A 19692-nucleotide genomic window follows, 5' to 3' on the forward strand; every position below is an offset into this window, starting at 1 on the left:
GAGGAGTAAATGTGCTGTCCTTACATAGTTTGGTGCATGTGTAACTCCAGACGCACCACGCATCAATGTGGTTGACTCTAAAGTGCCTCGGGGGTGTTGGCGTGGTGGGGGGGGGGGGGGGTGTGAACAATAGCTGCCAGCCATCTACACCCAATGATTCAATTGAATAAAATTCCACTCTATCCTATAATTATGTAGGCTTTTTCATAACTCGACTGTACTGAGAATTTGGATGAGTGAATTCAAATAAGTGCTTAATATAATATACTCTATTTAAATCCTGATACACTCAGTTAGAATTTTACTGCCTAGAAATGCAGTACTGTGCAAAAATCTTAGACATATATATAGCTAGGGTGCCTGAGAATTTTGCACAGAACTGTAAGCTGTTTTTTGTATAATTTCCTGCATCTTGTGTGGGTTAATTTTGACTTGATTTGAAGCACATGGTGGAAAGATATCTATCCTCTCTTCGCCTGCCCTTGAAACAGCAAAATCTGTGTCTTGAGTTTTTGTTAGTATTGGTAAACATTTAGTTGATACAGTATTGTGCAAAAGTCTTAGGCACCTGAGCTATATACTGTACATGCGCCTAAGACTTTTGCGCAGTACTGTAGTTGCGAAGATATTCGAAATTTGTGTTTGATAATTTTGAAACTCATTAGAAATATTCTACATATATCAACTCAAGGAATAATCAGTCATGCTTGTAACACCACAAGTCATCGGTGTGATTTATTTATTTGCACTATTTGTTTTTTGCACATTGGTTGATAGTCCATTTTTATTTATGCATGGCTTTTCATAAATTATATGTGTGGTATTTCCTAATTTCCTGTGAATGCCAGCAAGAAAATTAGCCTCAGGGTAGCATATATTGTCAGCATAGTGGTTAGTACAGCATGGGACATCAGAGTTTGGAGTTCAATTCCGGCATCCTCTGTAAGGAACTTGTAGGCTCTCCCCAAGAAAATTAAGGGTTTCCTCCAAGTGCTCCAGTTTCCTCCCACAGCATTATAACAGTTAAACCATAAGACTATATATAAAGATATAGGAACAGAGTTTGGCCATTTAGCCCAACAAGTCTGCTCCACCATTTCACCATGGCTGATCCAATTTTCCTCTCAGCCCCAGTCTCTTGTCTTCTCCCTTCATGCCCTGACCAATCAGGAATGTATCCACCACTGCCTTAAATATAGATAAAGACCGGGCCTCTGTAGCTGACAATGAATTCCACAGATTCATAGTTAGTAGGTTAATTGGTCATTGTAGTTTGTCCTGTGATTAGGCAGGGGTTAATTAGATGGGTTGCTGGGCGGTGTGTCTCGTTGGGCTGGAAGGGCCTGTTTAGCACTGTTTCTCTAAGTAAACAAATATACTGTACGTACTTAGATAATAAATTTGACTTTGACTTTGGTGAAACTCTATCCCAATCTCCTCGAAGTAAAACAGTTTTTCCATTGCAAACAATGAAGACACTTATTATAAAATAAAAGGGAAGAGTTTGACAGCTGTGGCTCTTCCCTACATCCAATTCCAAAATGTATGCATTCAAGACCCTCTTCAGGGACCTGGGCACAGAAATTTAGGCAGAGGTGGAACGTCTTTATTTAATGTTAAACTGAGGCCCCTTTGCTCTCTTAGGATTCCATGCTACTATTTCCACTTCACCCTGCCAATTTTTTATCTCACTATCCACATCACTGAAACAAATTATCTGTTCTATATTATATTGCTGTTTCTAGGGAGCTTATGACCAGCTAACTCAGCCATGGATGGTCCCAAGCCCGGCCGTGAAAGGTGGAAAGTTGTGCATGGGGCTAGCAACCCCATCCCATTAAACTTCATCCCTGGGAGAGGAAGGATCTTCACCTAGAAGACTACAGTGTCAGGAAGTGTCTGGTCATGCACTTTGGTATAAAAAGTAAAAGAGTACACTGTTTTCTAAATGGAGAGAAAATTCAAAAATCTAAGGTGCAGAGAGACTTGGGAGTCCTTGTTCCATAAAGGTAGTTTGCAGGTTGAGTCAGTGATGAGGAAGATAAATGTGAGGTTAGTATTCATTTCAAGAGGACTAGAATATATAAATGAGGATATAATGTTGAAGCTTTATACAGCAGTAGTGAGGGCTAACTTGGAGTATTGTGAGCAGCTTTTATGCCCTTTATCTAACAAAGGATGAGCAGACATTGGAGGTCCTCAAAAATTATTCCAGGATTGAAAAGCTTCTCATGTGAAGAATGTTTGATGGCTCTGGGCCTGTATTCACTAGAATTCAGAAAAATGAGGGACAACCTCATTAAAACCTATCAAATGTTGAAAGGCCCCGAATGAGTGGATGGGGTGAGGATGTTTCCTATGGTGGGAGAGTCCAAGAGCAGAGGGCGCAGCCTCAGAATAGAGGGGCACGCATTTAGAACAGAGATGCGGGGGAATTTTATGAGCCAGAGAATGGTGAACCAGTTGTTGCCACAGGCAGCTATGAAAGCCAAGTCATTGGGTGTATTTAAGGCAATGGTTGAATGATTCTTGATTAGTCAGGGCATGAAGGGATACGGGGAGAAGGCAGGAGACTGGGGCTGAGAGGGAAAATGGACCAGGATGATGAAATGGCGGAGCAGGCTCGGTGGGCCAGTTGGCCTAATCCTGCTCCTATAGCTTATGGTTTCATGGTCTTATAGCCTAAGATATGAAGTTGTGTGGTGAAAGTTGCAAGTCTCTGGAAACCACAGGCCAATCAACCTTCTATCATCCAGGACCACCACCATTGGAAAGACTGGCCCAGGATGGAGGACTCTGACACATTGCTGTCAGCGGTCTATGCCCCAGTAGGGGTGATACTCTTAACTAACTAACTAATTGATTAACTTACAATTGGCTGACTACATTGCAGCAATGATTACAGTCCAAATGGCCACTTCTTGTTCTGTAAGTTCCTTTGACCACCAAAGACCCTCTCTGTCACTTTAGGAGCAAAATTGCCTTAATGCAGTTTTAGTTTGGGTATATAAAGTGACCCCCTTTGCAAACTCCCTTTCTAGCCCTTGGATTGATGTTGCAAAATGCAAACCACAATAGTTTTCAGCTTGTGTTTGGCACAGAGCAACAACAGGTCATGAGAGGGAGATGTTGTAAGCGATGCACAGTGTGGGCTCGAAGTAGCTCTCCCCACTGGCCTTTAAATGAGAGAATGGAAAAGAAGCCTCTGGTTCTGATTTCCTTTCCAGTAAAAATACGCAGCATGATTCATTTAAGGGTAACTTTTCATTTGGTCACTTCCATCAAGGAGAAGTGTTTGCAATGAGACACCAATTGTGGGGAGTTGGAGGATTTAGTCTGTGAAGTTCTGCTTGGTGGAGTTATTACGATGGCTTATAATTTTACAGTGCTTTTGGCAAAGAAAAATATTCCATGGCATTGCTGTGTTACAAACATTGAATTATTTTAACACAAGGATCCTTAGTGGCACAAAATCACAAAGAGAATGAGCATCATAGTAACGTAGCAGTTAGTGTAATGCTATTTACGACAACAGCGATCAGGGTTCAATTCCCGCCACAGTTTGTAAGGATTTTATATAGTCTCCCGTGACCGCATGGGTTTCCTCTGGGTGCTCTGGTTTCCTCCCACAGTCCAAAAATGGACAAGTTAGGTAGTAGATACTGAGCATGCTATACTGGCGCTGGAAGCAAGGTGACACTTGCAGGCTGCCCCAGCGCATCCTTGGACTGTGCAGTCATCGATGCAAATGATGCATTTTACTCAATGTTTCAGTGTACATGTATGTGACACATAAAGCCAAGCATTAAAAATAATTCTCTCCTTCCTCAAGGCGATTCAAGCATTTATCTGTTAATCTGACATGCTCAAAACTTTGGTGCTGAATTAGCAGATATTTTGGATGATTAATTATTAATGCACAACCCACTGTTAACCAAAGCCCAGCAGTGTAAAAGGGTATGTGGAAACCAGTACTCGGTGAGCCCGATGCCAAGCATTCACGACTTCTGAAAAGTCTGATAGCGAATGATCGGAGTTTAGTTTTACTAGGTATAGAGATAGAGGGAGACACAAGAGACTGCAGTTACTGGGATGTGGAGCAACACACAAAATTCTGGAAGGACACAGCAGGTTGGGCAGCTCTCCTGTTCAAAATCTGGTCAGCTTGTTGGGCCGAGGATTCCTCAAAATTTCTCTTGCACCATTGCCTCCTTCAAAACCTTGGGAGCAAGGTGTGTGTGCGCGCGCGCGATAAAGCCACAGAAAATTTCTGGCACAATCAAGGCACTAATTGATGCAAATCATTGGGTTGGAGAAAGCAATGCTGCTACATAAGTGTGAGCCGACAGTGAGCAAAGATGAAAGGAAGCTGACGTTCATTGTCAGTTTCACAGCAGCTGGCTCATAAGTGCAGCAGAGAGCTTAAGAGTACAGCTTCCATCTGCCTTATTAGTTTAAGGGAAATGAGTAGGCAAGGAAGATACATGGTCCTTTGAGAAAATTTGCCTCCTCGTAAAAACTCAAATGGCTTGAAGTCAAAACAGAATCAAATTGGCAGGAGATTTCTTCAGCATTCTGGGTAGTTTTGGAAAATTAATTCTAGCTCTTAAAGTAAATGGTCTGTTTCAATGAATGAAAATTGTCCAAGTGTTCACACGATTGGATTAGTTGATAAGCATACAATATCTTCGGTTATCTGCCACCCATATCTATTATACTCTTGAGAGTATGTACAGTAATTGCTTCCAGACAGAGATGCATAATTCAACTCTTAAGTACCGGTAGTTTCAAAGAAATCATTTCACTGTCACCAATCAGGATTTAAAATGGTAAATCCTTTGTGGCCAAAAATTAAAATTGAAAGGATTTAATAATGATTCTAGTTGCAATAACAAACACTAGAAAGCCTGCAGATGTTGGAAATCCAAAACAACACACACAAAATGCTGGAGGAACTAAGCAGGCCAGGTAGCATCTATGGAAATGAATAAACTATCAACACTTTGGGCAAGTCCTGTCATCAGGACTGGGTCAATGTTTAGGGCCGAGACCATTCATCAGGACTGGCTTAACATTTCAGGTCGACCAAGACCCTTCATTCAGTCCTGATGAAGGACCTTGGTCCGAAATGTTGACTGTTTACTCTTTTCCATAGATGCTGCCTGGCCTGCTGAGTTCCCCCAGCGTTTAGTGTGCGGTTGCTCTAGTTGCAATAAACTGTTGCGATTTGCGATGAGATGCACTTTTGCTTCATGTTTGGTCAGCTGCCCACTTCTGGGCACGTCATTTGTGGAAAAATACCCTTTATTCCCCGGTGGTTGGTTAATTCAGTTAGAGGAGTGTGGATGCCATCAGGACTCTGCCACCATCTGTTGTTCATTTGATATACTTGTTAAAAGTCAGAGAAGTGTCTTGAGTGCCTTGAATTGTGTCGGCTGATCCAAGTACAACTGCGTCACACATAAATCATGGGCTGTTCAAAGAGGGTGAGGGATAAGAATGTGGAAAACTATGCTGTTCAAGGCCATGAGGCGATTTGAAGTTAAGCAAGCCCACGCCACTAAACATTGCATTAAATAATTTGGTAAAGTATGAGGTGAATGTCAGGCTTGGCTATATTTCAGCATTGGCATGCAATTCCTTTGGGAGTTTGGGGTTATTGATCTCTAGAATCCTAAGAAGATGCTTCAAACAGCATCATGGGCTACAGTACATACTTGTATCTGATACTGTGCTGTTTTGACATGGTACCGAGATTCCCCACTAAGAATGGATTGGCAGTCTGTGACATCACAAGCCTGGAGTGCAAGGTCTGTCAGAGATGAGCTGCAGAGAGGGAGTGGGAAGAGTAAAGGGTGGATGGAGTTAGCTCAGGAAGGGCACAGGAGGCGAGGATGTGGGATATTTTCTCATAAGAGGGGAGGTGGGGAGGAATGAGGAACACTGTGGAGAGCACTTGATGCACCATCGATAACTCTCTCTGAGACGTGAAGGCGAGATATCGGCTTTTATTGACTGGAAGAAGGAACAAGCAGTGGTTGACCACCATACTACATCCTGGAGACTGAGGGCCGGGCTCAGGCCTCAATCACCTTTATACCGGGGTCAGTGGGAGGAGCCACGGTCAGGGGGAGGGAGCAGTCAGCAGGGGGCATGTCCAGACAGGTATTGTAGTTCACCACAGCACTCCTGACGGTTTGCATCACCATCCTGTCCGGAAGATTGAATAAAGCTGTGAACAGGTGTAAACTCAGCTCCAGCAGCAGCCATCGAGACGCGTCAAGAAGGTGGTATCCATCCCTCACCACCCTCTTCACACTCACTACCATCAATGAGGAGGTACAGGAGCATGAAGACTCACCCTCACCACCCAGGACATGCCCTCTTCACACTCACTACCATCAATGAGGAGGTACAGGAGCATGAAGACTCACCCTCACCACCCAAGACATGCCCTCTTCACACTCACTACCATCAATGAGGAGGTACAGGAGCAGAAAGACTCACCCTCACCACCCTCTTCACACTCACTACCATCAATGAGGAGGTACAGGAGCATGAAGACTCAGCTTCTTCCCCTCCGCCACCAGATTTCTAAATGGTCCGTGAATACTACCTCACTGTTTCTTCTCTCTTTTTGCGCTACTTATTCATTAACTTCTAATCTAATCTTTTTCTAATTGCACAGCTGCCACAAAATAACAAGACATATAACGTATGTCAGTGATAGTAAACCTGATTCTGATTCTGAAGTAAGGAGTTCACCGGGCGTGGGAGGGTTGCAAGGAGGGGGGGGGATGATATCTGGACTGGGTTTGTGATGCATAGCTACATGGAGTAGATGCAGGAGAGTGGAGTAGTGGTAGACATAAGGGGAAGGACATGTAGTAGAACTGTTCCCTAGACATGGACGCTCTGCGTTTTATTATCAGCACGTGTCAACACGAGACCAGTAGCGCTCTGATGTTGAACTCAAGGCACTTGAACAGAGTTCCAAACTTCCAGGCCGCCCCTCAAACATTTTTCTGCAGTGAGTTCAGGGTTCTCAGTTTTGATTTTGCTGTTGTCAGTTTCACTTGGCGAATTCACATTTTAAGATTGCATGATGTGTTGATGCCAACACGGTTTTCCCCCTGACATTGAACAGATCTTTATAACACAGTGACAACTGCACTGATTTGTATTTAATACCTAATCATATTTGAGTAATCTTGTGTGTGTGTGTGTGTATATATATATAGTTTGATTAAACATTCTTGTCCATTTAAGTAATTAATTATGGGTTAAATGTAAAAATACATTAATGCATATGTCATACGAGATACGTAAACTTAGACTCACATTTTTGACTGCTGTGTTGTCCTTTGAATTAGTATAATGTTTTGACAAAGCATAACATAATGGTAAAATTCTGCATGGTGAACTTGAAGTGACAGTTTTATAAGCCGAAATGTTTAGCTAGTCTAATCCTTATTGATTTATCAGTTGGCAGTATTTTCCTTACCCCTTGGAAGCAATGTGCCCTACATATGTGATTAGTCTGAACTTTCTGTGAGGATTCCAGACAACTTTTACTTCAGTTTTACAATATTTCTTCCAATTACTTTTAATTCTCCACTGCACGCAGTAAATGCTTCGCTGAGTGTGTTTGCAGTATAAAACACATAAGATACACCCAGTGGCCACTTAATTAGGGGCCTCCTGCAGTAGCTGCTGAGTGTTTGCTCCTGGTCTTCTGCTGCTGTAGCCCGTCCACTTCAAGGTTTGATGTGTTCTGCATTCAGAGATGCTCTTCTGCACAGCACTGTTGTAACGTGTGGTTATTTGAGTTACTGTCACCTTCCTGTCAGCTTGATCCAGTCTGGCCATTCTCCTCTGACCTCTCTCATTAACAAGGTGTTTTTGCCCACAGAACTGCTGCTCACTGGATTTTTTTTTTACATTTCGCACCATTCTCTGTAAAGTCTAGAGACTGTTATATATGAAAATCCCAGGGGATCAGCAGTTTCTGAGATACTCAAGCCACTCCATCTGGCACCAACAATCATTCCATGGTCAATGTTACTTGGATCACATTTCTTCCTCATGCTGATGTTTGGTCTGAACAACAACCGAACATCTTGTCCATGTCCGCATGTTTTTCTGCATTGAGTTGCTGCCACATGATTGGCTGATTAGAGATTAGCATTAACGAGCAGGTGTACAGGTGTACCTAATAAAGTGGCCACTAAAGGTAGAACAGTACCTCATAGTACAGGCCTTTGGATCCATGATGTTGTGTCGTAGTTTTAACATATTCCAAGATCATTCTAACCAGTCTTTCCCACATAACCCTCCTTTTTTCTATCATCCACATTTCTATCTAAGAGTCTCTTAAATGTCCCTAATATATCTGGCTCTACCACCATCCCTGGAAGCATGCTCCACTTTTTGTGTAAAGACTTACCTGTAACATCCCCCTACATTTAACTGCAATCACTTTCAAATTGTGCCCTTTGTATTATCTTTTTCCACCCCGGGAAAAAGTCACTTTCCATTCTATCTCGGACTCTTATCATCTTGATCAAGCCACATTTCATCCTCCTTCGCTCCAAAGAGGAAAACACTACTTTATTCAACCTCTCTTCATAAGATATTGATTCTAATTCATGCAGCATCCTGGTCAATCTCCTGTGCACCCTCTGTAAAGCTCTGATACGGAGGCAACTGGAACCAAACAGGCTGCAGTTAGGACTGGGCACTTCCAGTGAAATCTACTCCAGTTTCCATCCTGAACATAGAACTGTACAGCACAGAACAAGCCCTTCGGCCCACAATGTTGTACCAGCCTTATCCCCTACTCTAAGATCAGTCTAAATCTTTTCTCCTACATAGCCAACCATCTTTCTATCATCCATGCGCCTAAGAGTTTCTTAAATTTTCCTAATATATCAACCTCTACCTCTACCCCTGGCAGGGTGTTCCACACACCCACCTCTCTGACATTTCCCCCTTACTTTCCTCTAGTCACCTCAAAATTATGCCCCTTGTATCAGCCATTTTGGCCTTGGGAAAAGGCCTCTGGCTATCCACTTGATCAATACTTTTTATCGTCTTGTCGGCCTCTGTCAAGTCACCTCTCATCCTCCTTCATTCTAAAGAGGAAGGCCATGGCTTGCTCAACTTATCCTCGTAACACATGCTCTCTAATCCAAGCAGCGTCCCAGTAAAGCTCCTCTGCACCCTCTCTAAAGCTTCTACATCCTTCCTATAATGAGGCAACCAGAACTGAACACAATACTCCAAGTGTGTTTTAACCAGGGTTTTATAGAGCTGCCACATTATGTCGTGGCTCTTGAACTCAATCCCCTATTGAGAACTATTGGATCTTATTTGAATGGCTATTGAGACCATAGAAAGCATCCTATATAGCTACATCATGACTTGCTGTGGCAACTGGTCTGCCTCAAGAAATTTCAGAGAGTTGTGAACACAGCTAATTGTACCATGCAAACAAGCGTTTCTCCTGACTCATTAAGAGAACGAGCAAAGAAGTGGCAGACGGAGTGTAGGGAAGAGTATGGTCATGCACTTTGGCAGAATGAATAAAGACGTGGACTATTTTCTGAATGGGGTGGCAAATTCAGGAATCAGAGGTGCAAAGGGACGAGGGATTCCCGAAAGGTTAACTTGCAGGTTGAATTAGCAGAAAGGAAGGCAAATGAATGTTAGCATTCATTTCATGAGGGCTCAGATATAAAACCAAGGATGCAATACTGAACTTTTATAAAGCATTGGTCAGATTTGGTACATTGTGAACAGTTTTGTGCCTCATGTCTAAGGGTGCATGTGCTGGCATTGGAAAGGGTCCAAAGGAGGGTTATTTGTAACATCAGCCCCACCGTACTCAACCTTTTGATTCCTGACTTTGTATGTAGGCTTAACAACATCCGTTTCTGTAACTACTCCACTAACTGTTTTGGCAGTCTGGTTCACATCCCCCTGTAATTTTAGTTTAAATGTTTAAAGGGATTAGAGGAACCTGAAACCTGGGACCTGGGACCTGATGAGTCTATAGGGAGCATGAGAACCTGAACCACAGAGTATTGACGGGAGCCTGAGAATCTGCATTTGGTGAGCCAGATATCAAACCACTGGGATTTGTGAACGTAGAACCTTACTGTACAGGAACAGGCCTTTCAGCCCACAATGTTTTGCTAAACCAATTAAATTTGTAATCAAATGGTGAACTAAACTAATCTCTTCTGCCTACACAATGTCCATATCCTTCTATTTTCCTCACATTCATGCGATTATCTAAATATCTCTTAAAAGTCGCTAATGTATCTGCCTCTACCACCACTCCATTCCATTCCAGGCACCCACCATTCTCTGCAAAAAACTTGCTCCTCGTATCTCCCTTGAACTTACCCCTCTCACCTTAGGTGGCCTCTGGTGTTAGATAGTTCAACCTGGAAAAAAGATACTGTCTGTCTGCAAACACGAGGAAATCTGCAGATGCCGGAAATTCAAACAACAACACACACGAAATGCTGGTGGAACACAACAGGCTAGGCAGCATCTATAGGGAGAAGCGCTGTCGACGTTTCCGGCTGAGACCCTTTGTCAGGACTAACTGAAAGGAAAGATAGTAAGAGATTTGAAAGTAGTGGGGGGGAGGGGGAAATGCGAAATGATAGGAGAAGACCGGAGGGGGTGGGATGAAGCTAAGAGCTGGAAAGGTGATTGGCGAAAGTGATACAGAACTGGAGAAGGGAAAGGATCATGGGACGGGAGGCCTCAGGAGAAAGAAAGGGGGGGGGGGGGAAGCACCAGAGGGAGATGAAGAACAGGCAAACAACTACATATGTCAGGGATGGGGTAAGAAGGGGAGGAGGGGCATTAACGGAAGTTAGAGAAGTCAATGTTCATGCCATCAGGTTGGAGGCTACCCAGCCGGTACAGCATCCCGGTAAACCTCATCTGCACCTTCTCCAAAGCATCGGCATCCTTCCTGTAATGGGGTGACCAGAACTGTAAACAATATTCTAGGTGCAGCTGAACTAGATCTTTATAAAGCTGCAACATAACTTCCTGACTTTTGAACACAATGCCTCTCTTTGTCGGCCAGGTGCTCGTAGATGAATCCAAGCAATAATGGCTTTCCATCTGCTGAAGTGGTCTAGTAATATGCTCAGTTACAGGGCCGAGTGGGGTGAGGATTAATTGCTCACATGTCGAATGGAATTACAGATATACGAGATCCATTGACATTGAGTAGGAATGGTGTACTTGCAGAGTTTGTCATCGTTTGCACATTGGATGTTGTAGATTTTCATTGATTCTATTGTATTATTGGTTTCTACAGTGAATGCATCTCGGAGTAGTATATGGTAACATATGCGTACTTTGATAATAGAATTACTTTGAACTTTGGTGTGCCTGTGCTTCTAGGTGCAAGAAGAGGAGTTGATCCCGATGAGTCTATACCTTAGCTTCTGATAAATCTGTCTCTTATGCCAGTGAGACCAAGTTCAAACAATCCCTGGTATTCTTCTTAATCTCCTTGGAATGTAGAAGATTGAGGGGAGATTTAATAGAGGTATACAAAATTATGAGGGGTATAGATAAGGTAAATGCAAGCAGTCTTTTTCCACTGAGTTTCGGTGGGACTACAACTGGAGATCATGGGTAAAAGTGAAAGGTTTAAGAGTATCATGAGAGGAAACTTCTTCACTCAGGGTGTTGAGAGTGTGGAACTAGCTACCTGCACAAGCGGTGGATTCAGGTTTGGTTTCAACATTTAAGAGAAGTTTGGGTAGGTACATGGATGGGAGGGGTATGGAGGGCTATGGTCTAGTTGCAGGCAGTTTAAATGGTTCGGCATAGACTAGATGGGCCAAAGGATCTGTTTCTGTGCTGTAGTTTTCTAAGACTCTCCAACTCCTAGCACTCAGATGATGCAGGAGGGGAAGACTGCTCACTCTTCATTTGGTATGAGTACAGCCAGATCCAAATTCTGAATTAGAATCACATGGAATTGGACCAAAGTATTAAAGAGATAAAAGCCAGTCCAAGCCTGGAGTGGTGTGTTTCCCAAAAGGGGTCCCAAATGGTTTCTGTTCTTGAAATATTGAAAGACACAGTTATTTTTCCACAGTTCCAATTTACAATGAGGTTTCCAAAAGTTAAATGATAATAAGGAGACATTCCATCACAGCTTTAAGACCACACTCACGAAGACGCCGCCCATTTAAAAAGCAATATATCCATCTCACTTCCACGATCTGTTTTTAAGATAAAGTGATTTAGGACAAATTGCATTCCCATCGCGTGCCATTCTTGCCAAGTTTCTGTGATGTTGCTACGGCAGCGCAAGGTGTAAACGTGTCAGTTGAACTTTCTCCCACCCTTCACTCCTCAACATTCAACTTCCTGAGCGTGCATTCGGCAACTCACAGGCATCTATTTACTCCCGTTGGAAATACAGCTGCTAGCTCTGCTGAACAGTGTTTTTGCCTCAAAGTCACTTTTTTGAAAATATACAGACACCAAGAAATGTTACTGCTGCCATATAAATGACCCAGCTGGGGTGAGTGGTGCCTGAGCTAGTCTCTTGTGAAGTCACAGCTTCTGTGAGCTGATCAGAGAAAGCCATGAATAGCAGAATCAGTTTTATTCTTACCCACATATGTCACAACATGTGTAATTTTGCGGCAGTGGTACAGTTGTTATAGCCGGGGAGTGTGGGGGGGGGGAGGTGTGGTAGCGGGGATAAGTTCCCACTACCTATTAAATACTCCCAGTGGCGTGCCCCTCAAATAGCCTCTGACAAATAAGTCCAGCTCCTGGCCTTCACGTGTGGCTTAGCTAATAAGCCCAGTAGAACCGTCTCTACTGACAGGAGAAGCGGCAAAAGCGGGTTATCGGCGCCTTAAAACCAGACGGGGCTCATCAGCTGTGGTTGGCAGCTCATCTCGGAGAAGGAAAACTCTGATCCCAAACCTCCACTGCCTTGCAGCTGTACCCACTCATGGGGAAGACTTTGGGTGTGGGTGGGGTGGAGGGGGGCACTTGCTACATGGGCAACAGCTTGTGCTCCATATCGTAGCTAGGATGCATCATCCATGGTTGAAGTGACTTTAATGCACCAGTAACCGGCCTTTTCCCCTTGTCCTGTCGGTAGAAACGGTTCCACAGTGCAATGGATAAATAGACTATAAATTACAATAAGAAATACATTTAAAAAAATAAATAAGTAGTGCATACAGAGAGCAAAAATAGTGAGGTGGTATTCATGGACCATTCAGAAATCTGATGGCGGAGGGGAAGAAGCTGTTTCTAAAAAGTTGAATGCTTGTCTTCAGACTCTTGTACATCCTCTCTGATGGTAGTGATGAGAAGAGGGCATGTCCTGGGTGGTAGGTGTCCTTAGTGATGAATGCCCCCTTATTGAGGCACCGCCTTTTGAAGGTGTCCTCAGTGCTGGGGGAGGCTAGTGCCCATGATGGAGCTTGCTGAGTTTACAGTATTCTGCAGCTTTTTCTGATTCTGTGCAGTGGCCCCTCCGTTCCAGACAGTGATGTAACCAGTTTGACTGCTCTCCACAGTACAGGCAATCCAGGCTGTGGCTTACAGTTAATTCTTCTGTCTTAGTGGTGGGCTAGAGACAGAGGGAGGAAGTCAGAATTTAACAAATGCCTGGATTAATCCAATGCCTCTTTGGCAAGACCATTGGAGAGGGTGGTTGTCCCCTTGTCCGCACAGAGTTTGCATTTCCCATGGGAGTCCAGGTCACAGATTATAGTGGAGCGGCTCTTTCGCCATTCAACAGCACAGAAACAAATCGCACTGTATGTCAGCCAGATGTAGCTTTCAAATAAAATTGCAACTCAATACTTGGATGGTGAAGGATCATAAAATGTGTGTGTGTGTGAAAGGTATGTTTTCTGAATCAATTCATCCCTCTCCCCCACCGTCCCTCTGAGCAAGTGAATCTTTAGCATAGACAAGCACAGAAACCCAGAGAACATGTTGAAAGCAGATTGAGACAAAAGCAAATGGAAGAATTTCTTCCTGCCACTGACTTTCAAATGTGGCTTATCCAAAGCAAAACTTGTAGCTGTAACGTTCTAAAATAAAGTAACTCTGGAGAGAGAAAAATGGAGGCGTACAAAAAGGCTGGATGAACTGAGCAGGTCGGGCAGCATCCGTTGAAAGAAGCAGTCAACGTTTCAGGTTGAGACCCTTCGTCAGGACTATGTGGGAGGGAAGGGTTAGATTAATCTTTGGGTAGGTTAAGTGTTGGCACAATATTGTGGACCGAAGGGCCTGTATAGTGTTCTGGTATTCGATGTTAAATGTGAGGTGGTGTATTTCAGGATGACAGATCTAGGTGGGAGTTTGGGGGATTGCCTGCCAGTTCAAAATTCTGGAAGAACTCTGCGGGAAGGGAATATACAGTTGAAGTTTTGGGCCATGACCCTTCGTCAGGACATTACTTACTCACTGAAGATTACCCTGTGGAATTTTTGATGATTGTTAGCGAAGAATAACCAACAAAGTAGGGCTTACCCAATGGCTACAGACTTGCTCTGAATGAATGCCCATACAGATCACTCCACCCCCATGGGTGCGGTGGACATTGCATACTTTGGCCAGTTGGTTCACTATTACCAAATATTTACCTCTCCTGTGAAATGGTTCCTAGAAAGACTCATCTCTTATGTCCATTGCTGTCTTTTCATATGTGGAGACAAGTATGATAGAGGCAATGAAGAGGCTTTTAGATAGGCGTGTGAATGTCCAGGAGCTGGAAGGCTTTGGATATTGTGTAGCCAGAAAGGATTAGCTTAGTTGGGCATTAGATAATTAGTTTGCACAGCACTGTGGTCTAATGGGCCTGTTCCTGTGCTGCACTGATCTATGGTTAGTAACGCTTGAGTGGTAAATTCTATTTTTGTGGCAGGACAAGTGAAGATTGAGGGAAATGAGATGGAAGTTTAGAGTAGAAACTCAGGATCACATTTTCTCCCTCCTGCGTTACAGCCGAGTGGCAAATAATTTCACTGGTAAAAGGAAGAATTTGTTCAGACTTTGTTATTGTCAGTTTGTTCTTTGTTAAGAATGTTCACATTCTGAATCTATCTTCAACAACATTCAGTGAGAAAATGCAAGTAGAAAATTCAAACATTTCTGTTTTCCATGGGAATTCAAAAGAATTTGCATTCTTATCCATCCAACTGTTCCGTTTTGTTAAGTAGTTCATTCCACAACTGAAAACTCTTGGCTGGTTGGATTAAAAGAGAAGAGGCCATGTCCCAGGTGGTGGGGGTCCTTAATGATGGATGCTGCCTTGTTGAGACATCACCATTTTATATTGGCATCTTCCCCCTTTTCAGTCCTGAAGAAGAGTTTTGGCCTGAAATGTCGACTGTTTATTCATTTCCAGAGACGCTGCCTGACCTGCTGAGTTCCTCCCGCATTGAGGGGACTGGAGATCAACGATTAACCTTATTCACCATATACATTTAGATGCGGTGTGTTAGTCAGTGTGTGACGTGCCACAAAATAAGCAACAACATTCAACAATATCATCATCAAAATTATGTGCTGTGTTGTATGACGTGGGCCATCATAGCCTTATGACCTTGATTGTTCTTGGCAAGTGTTTCTACTGAAGTGGTTTGCTATTGCCTTCTTCTGGGCAGTGTCTTTACAAGACAAATGACTGCAGCCATTAGATAGATAGATAGGTAGATAGATACTTTATTGATTCCAAAGGAGATTACAGGGATTCTTTAGCATTGAAAGTGCACCAATATACAAATATTAGAAGAGAAGTAAGAAAGAATTTAAAAAAAGCTACCTTAAACAGTCTAACAGGAGGGGGATCATCACTTCCCTGACTATGGAGCCTAATGGCCGAGGGTAGGAATGACCTCATATCGCACTCTTTGGAGTAACTTAGTTGTCTTAGTCTGTTACTAAAAGTGCTCCTTTATTCAGCCAAGGGGGGCATGGAAAGATGCAGAGGGTGGGAAACATTATCCAGAATTGGCCGGATTTTCCATAGTGCCCTTTGTTCAACATAGACTCCAGTGTGTCCAATATCAATATCAATACTCTTCAGAGGTGTCAGCCAGCCATTAGTGATCGGACAACCAGGACTTGTGATACGCACCATCTGCACCATGGCTTCATGAATTGTATAAAAAACAAGTTAGAGACTAAAGTACAGAAATAAAATTGAATATGCATAAATACATAAATGCCACCATGTATTTACAGTGTAAACAGCATTGTAAAAAAAGTGATTTAAAATCTTTGCAGTGCATTGAAGTGGTGGGGGGGGGGGCTAACTAAAATGGTTGATCAGATTAACTACCTGGGAAAGAAACTTTTAAGTTGGCAAGTTTTGTTTTAATAGCCCTATTGTACTTTGTAAAGGGCAACTTTTGGAAAACACAAGGGATTCTGCAGATATTGGAAATCCGGAGTAACGCACCCAAAATGGGGTGCCACAGTAGCATAGCAGTCAGCACAATGCTATTACAGCTTGAACGTCGGAGTTCAGAGTTCAATTCCGAAGTCATCTGTAAGGAGTCTATACGTCCTCCTCGTGGAATGCATGGGTTTTCTCCAGATGCTCTAGTTTCCTTCCATAACCCAATGACGTACCTGCTAATAGGTTAGTTGATCATTGTAGATTGTCCTGTGGTTAGGCTAGGGTTAAATCCAGGTTCACTGGGCGGTGTGACTCGAGGGCCTGGAAGGGCTTGTCCAACGCTCTATCTCAATAATAGATAAGTAAAACATAATAATGTTTAAATACTCAGCATGTCAGGCAGCATCTCTAGAGAGGAAGCCCTAATGCAGAGTTTTAGCCCAAAACATTGACTGTGTATTCCTCTCCATTGATGCTGCCTGACCTGCTGAGTTTCTCCAGCATTTTGTGTGCGTTCCTCTAGCTTGTGGAAAAATTAGTTTGCAAGGTGGATAATGTCTACAATGACTTTCCTGTCTGCTTCTTCTTCCTGGACACATACAATTCCTGTAGTGATGGTAGACCGTAGCTAATGACCTTTTTAATGAGACTGTAAAGTTAGGCACCAGAGTAACCCACCGGTTGCTGGGGGAGTAACTTGGCGAGGTCACAAAAATAAAACTTAGCACCAACCCCTAAAAGATTTGAGTACCCTTGTGAAATTCTTTGTACCATGTAAACTTGTAATGTGGCAAGGCTGGAATCTGATAAATTTGCAGTTTTTAGCAGAATCTTCTTGGAGGTTGTTACGGTAATGGTGTTAGTGTTTAGTTATGAGATGGAATTAAAAGGTAATGGATAAGAAATTCTTCAATGACCACAGAAGTGTGGATGTTTGTTGTTACACATCACATCAGCAATTTTGCTTAAAGGTCCATTGCTTAAAACTGAGGCTCAAACTTCAGCTGTTGCTCAATGGCCAGATTGATGGGAAAAGATGGATTATTCTTGGGTTAATGGGGTTGGTAAAATTGAGTCATGGTTTGACCTGTCTCTCCTGAACACTACAGTATAGAAGCAGGCCCATCAGCCCATCTAGTCATACTGAACTATTATTCTGCCTAGTTGCATTGAACTGCACCTGGACCATGACCTCAGCCATGTCATCATTATGTGATGTGTCATATAATGATAGAAAGAGCCGGAGAGGAACTTCTGACTGGACTGTACAGAAGATGGGCAGGCAGGTTACAATATCTCAAAGAATATTTATAGAATATTTAACTCAACAGCCTGACACACCATAATGCTGCCTCTGTACGTGCGGTGGAATTTGTTTGATCTTGGTCACTTCCAACATTAGATATCAATTCTTCTCAACTGTGCAGTTAATAGCAGGTCCTGTGTTTGCCCTCATCAAGGTGTTCCACATGCAATATTAATTTGCGTTATTTAGGAGGGAGCTATCTTTCCCTTTTTGAAATATTTAATTAAGATGTAAGAGCAAAGTTAGGCTAATTATTCAATTCATTGAGTCTGTTGTGCCATTAAGTCGTGGCTTTTTCTTCAATATTAATCTCCTGCCTTCGCTCTGTAGCCCTTAGCCCATTTACCAATTGTGATCCTATCCATGCCTGCCTTAAATACACCCAATGACTTCACCTCCATAGCCGTCTGTGGCAACAAATTCCACCAGTTCACCACCCTCTAACTGAAGTAATTCCTCGTCATCTCATTTTTAAAGAGACATCCCTTCATTCTGAGGCTATACTCTCACATCCTAGACTCTCCTGCTTATGAAAACCACCTCTCCACATACGTTCTATCCCGGCCTTTTGGTGTCTCGTGGGCTTCAGTGAGATATCTCCTCATATAATTATTTCTGTGTTTTGAATACAGGATTTATTATCCTTTGCTAATTAGCTTTGAGAAGCATCCAAGTGTTCACCATACATGTGGGTTGGTAGTTTTATTCATCGGGGTGAGGATGGATGGTAGATTAGTGAACCAGAAATTGTTTTGACCACAGTCTGGGAGTTTCATCATCTCTGTAGCTGAGAACTTCAGATTAATAGCAGCACCTAGGTCAGTTTGCTGCTGATATATACAACAGCAGGTTCTGACACAGAGATGGGCTGAAACTGGGGTGTGAGTCTTCCTTGAAAGGACCCTAAGACCTGGGAGTTAGTTAGATTCCCACCGCGAGAAGTCCCAGCCAATTATTATTGAAGTACTGGCAGTGCAGATCCATAGCTAACCAACTACATTCAACCAAGACTGATGTCCCACCAAGAAAACTTTTGGTTTGGATCATCAAATTGATTTAAGATATTGTTGAGTCATCAACAGATTACTATACACCCTGACAACCTAGGTTTTCATCTCACTAATTGATGGAATTGAATCAAGCTACTGGTTATGAGAATTATGTGAATTCAATTCTGACGGAAATAAGTGTAAATAATAAGTATATTAGGTATAATCAGAATCACAATTATAGACAATAGACAATAGGTGCAGAAGTAGACCATTCAGCCCTTCGAGCCTGCACCGCCATTTTGAGATCATGGTTGATCATCTACTATCAATACCCGGTTCCTGCCTTGTCCCCATATCCCTTGATTCCCCTATCCATAAGATACCTATCTAGCTCCTTCTTGAAAGCATCCAGAGAATTGGCCTCCACTGCCTTCCGAGGCAGTGCATTCCAGACCCCCACAACTCTCTGGGAGAAGAAGTTTTTCCTTAACTCTGTCCTAAATGACCTTATTCTCAAACCATGCCCTCTGGTACTGTACTCTCCCAGCATCTGGAACATAATTCCTGCCTCTATCTTGTCCAATCCCTTAATAGTCTTATTTGTTTCAATCAGATCCCCTCTCAATCTGTTTAATTGTTTAATATCATCAGCATATGTTGTGAAATTTGTTAACTTTGTGCCAGCTGTAAAATGCAATACATAATAATAGAGAAAAACTGGGAATTACAGTAAGTGAATATATATATAGATATATAAAGTAGTTAAACTTACTGGAGTTCTTTGAGGATTTAACAAGCGCAGTGTATAGAGGGGAACAGATAGACGTTATTTACTTGGATTTCCAGAAGGTGTTCAATAAGACTTATCCATAAGATAAGGATGCATAGAGTTGGGGGTGATGTATTAGCATGGATAGAGGATTGGTTAACTAATAGAAAGCAGAGAGCTGGTATACATAGGTATTACT

The 19692-nt window shown here is 42.7% G+C and overlaps 1 protein-coding gene and 1 long non-coding RNA gene across 7 annotated transcripts in view; one reads left to right on the forward strand and one right to left on the reverse strand.

Moving 5' to 3' along the window:
* ralgps1 (Ral GEF with PH domain and SH3 binding motif 1) overlaps nucleotides 1-19692 on the forward strand; it is a 726899-nt gene that overhangs the window by 493450 nt on the left and 213757 nt on the right. The gene's annotated exons all lie outside the window — the stretch shown is intronic.
* The window catches only part of LOC140731193 (uncharacterized), a 140591-nt gene continuing 136948 nt past the window's right edge, over nucleotides 16050-19692 (reverse strand). For both annotated transcript variants that reach the window (XR_012099743.1, XR_012099744.1), the window contains exon 3: nucleotides 16050-16176. This is a non-coding gene — a long non-coding RNA (uncharacterized lncRNA). The remainder of the gene's footprint in view (nucleotides 16177-19692) is intronic.

Source organism: Hemitrygon akajei, chromosome 7 (assembly GCF_048418815.1).
Source record: "Hemitrygon akajei chromosome 7, sHemAka1.3, whole genome shotgun sequence".
Taxonomy (NCBI): domain Eukaryota; kingdom Metazoa; phylum Chordata; class Chondrichthyes; order Myliobatiformes; family Dasyatidae; genus Hemitrygon; species Hemitrygon akajei.